Source organism: Gallinula chloropus, assembly GCF_964237585.1.
Source record: "Gallinula chloropus genome assembly, chromosome: 1".
NCBI lineage: Eukaryota > Metazoa > Chordata > Aves > Gruiformes > Rallidae > Gallinula > Gallinula chloropus.
This window is the reverse complement of record NC_140085.1, coordinates 58,235,668-58,238,960: the sequence shown is the minus strand read 5'-3', so window position 1 is coordinate 58,238,960 and position 3,293 is coordinate 58,235,668.

Below are 3,293 nucleotides of genomic sequence, written 5' to 3'. Positions count from 1 at the left end.
GATCCCAGCGGCAGAAGCATAACATCAGCGATCCCCAAACAATTCGAGGGTGTTCCCTTCTCCCCTATTTTTTTCCCTGAGAGCCTTCCAGCTTGTTAATAGTCACCGAGCGTAGCGATGAGCTGGAAGTTGTGCAATTTACTGCTAACTTTGAACTCCGGCTTGTTACTGCTGCTGCTGCACCTTTGGAGTCCTGCCCAGCTGCAAACTTGAAGGAGGCGTTTAGGAGCAGGAAAAAGAAAGGGGCGGAGGGGGGGGAGGTGTTGGGAGGGGGAGAAGAGAACCACGCACTTGCTCTTGTGATGTGAAGTTATGCACAGAACTCGCTAAACTTTCAGCCTCATCACCCTCAGGGCGGGAGCGAGCAAATGGGAAAGAGAAGGGGTTTTGCTCCGGTGGGGAACTCTGTTAAAACATACAACAAAAGGACTGAAAACTTTCCCCCGGGAGGCTCCAGCCACTTCAGGTCAAGTCGTTTAAGCTAAACACCAGCGTTAATGAAGGGCAAGCAACAGTTGCCACACCAGTTCTCAGTACATAATAACCTGCCTCCTCAGTACCTCTTTACAAGGTGTTGGACAAGTAATGGGAGGATGAAGGGGAAAAAAGTAAGATCACTGTCACCCCGCTGCCCTCCCTGGATTTTTAAGTGAAGAGGATATATGCATGAGAGCCTGCGCAGACTAAGCGGCCCCCCCCCCCCCCCCGCCCCCGCAAACCCCTTAACCGTGGCCTTGCAGAGAGCAAGGAGGGCAGCAGCATGAAAGGTTTGGTTCGTACTGCAGTGTTGCAGTAGGGATTTTCTGTTTTGGTGATGTTTGTTTTCTGGGTTTTGTTGGTTTTTTGGTGTTTTTTTTTTTTTAATTATTATTCTATTAAGCTAGCTTCTCCAGAAAGGAAATGAACGCACACTCACAGTTCCTGTTGGTTGGAATCTCCTGGGAAAGAGACATTCGGGGTAAAGCTTCAGAATATTTTTTAACAACAAAAAAAAAACCCTAACAACACCCACCCACCCCACCCCACCCCCAAATCCCCTCCCCTGTCCAATTGGGAGCGGAGGAAGGAAGAGCAGACCCATTGCACCCCAAAGGCTGATGGTGTGTGGGGGTCCCAGGGCAGGTGGGAACAGCCCAGCAAAGCTACAGCCCTCTACTTTCTGCAGTTATTTTACTATTAAATACTAGATACATAGGTAATATAAAAATGGTAGATGTAAATCACACTTTTTTTCTCCACATATTTCTTTTTTATCCTCATTTCTCACACATTAAAGGGCAAATTCTTTATGTGGCCACCCAAAAGCACAGCACAACTGGCAGTTGTTTTATTAACCAGGGGTAGAAAATTAAATAGGACCCTACCAGAGCAAGGACTTGCCTAAAAAAGAAAGATTTTTGCTTTTCCTAAAATTCCCCTTTCCTCCTTAGTCAAGACAGTCACAGCAGCCTGAAGAAAACAAAGCAAAGGCCCATTCCATGGGTTACCTATTACTGGCAGCTCTGGGAATACCCCACATATTTTCAGCTCAGTCCCACGCCTCTAAACTCTCTGAGCTGTAACTACAAAGAGAGGGACCGTAACCTCTTAAAAGCCTTGTTTGTGTAATCATCTAAATAACACAAAAATAGGGAAGCTGAAACAAAACAACTTTAAGATTTCTTATCCTGTTGCCAGGAGAGATTTTAAGCAGTCTGATTTTGGCATTATGAATCAAATACTTTAAGTCCACAGAAGTCTTTCAGTTTGCTATGGATCAGGTCAGTTATTCCAAAGAGGGTGTTGTCCATATTTAAAGGACTGGGAAAATTTTTCAGTCCCTGCGAGCTGTTCAAGGCATATTTGGCATAAAAAACAAATCAGTGGAGAATTTTCTATTCAAACAACCTTTTATTGGCTGAGGTAAAATGAAGTAGCTTTATCTACAGAATGATATTCACTCTTCATTATGAAAATAAATGGGACTCAATATTTGTAGCTGGTTTTATTACTTCTAAGTAGTCATCTCACTTTTTTTTCCCCCCAAATATTGAAATTCCATGTAAATTGTTCCTCTTCTACTAGGACATGCAAAATAATTTTCAACCAAAAGTATGTAATGTGGGAACTGGGTCCCTCTACCCAAGCAAATCAAAATACTTCTTACATTGCTGTACCTATGCAAAGAACTGAAGAAAAGACTCCAGCTTAGTAAGCAGGAATTTTCCCCGCAGCTGAAGGAGAAAAGGCGGCTTGCGGTATATCCACTTTCCACAATTAGGCTAACCGAGACCAGGAAGAAAGTAAGTGGGTGTATGATAAAGTCTTTTGAAGTAATAAAGGACAGAATCCTAGGAGCAAGGAATGTCGCTCTTTTCTAAAGAAAAGACCAAAAGACAGTACACCATAAAGAAGCGAATGTATGCTGTTCCACTTGGTAAGTCGTTAATTTGTAGAGCCCAAACAAAAGTATCATAGAGGGCAAAAAGTCTTACTGAATTTATACAAATACATACAAAACCCTCATAAAAATACACGGATATTTCTCCTAGTAACAGAAGTGACATCAATTTCCATCCCTTAGCACATAAACCAGTCTCTGACTAGATTAGTAGCAAAACATTTCAGAGGTATAGGTTAATTTTGCAGGCAGTGTTGACACAACAGTTCAGTTAACTTGCCCTTAAACTTCCAAAGTGCCTCAAACTATCTGTATCTGTACATACACGTCCTTAGTTTGCTTTAAATTCCAGGCCTGATCTTCCAGGAATATTGGGCCAACATTCCAGACCAGGGCCCTGGCGCTTCCCAGCATGCCATGTGGACATGAAAAGCAACCACCGCTCAATTCTTGAACATGATCACCTTCTAATCATGCTTTCTTCATGCAAAAATCTAAAAAGGCGAATAGCTGGTAACATCCCATTCTTCACCCGTGAGCTGTTAACCCCAGCCAAATTGTTTCACACAGGATCTTCCCCCTAGGAGAAGTAATGGATGAATGGCAGATAGTTACGGAGTTTGAAGGACTTGTTTTTTGAAATGACTCCATAAAATGCATATGTACTGAACTTGAGTTTGTCAGAAAGACATGTCAACAATTCAGTCTGATATTTAAAGGAGAAGGAAAGGGAATTACAAACACTGGAGTATCACCAGCCACCTGGGTAAGCTTACTGAACAATAAATTTGAGTGGAAACCTGAGGTGCTTGATCTTAAGGTTAATAAACTGAAATGTTTCATTTGTCATCTTCAAAAGCAGATCACTCATTGTATACACCTCTTTGGCAAAAAATACTAGAGCATAGCAATG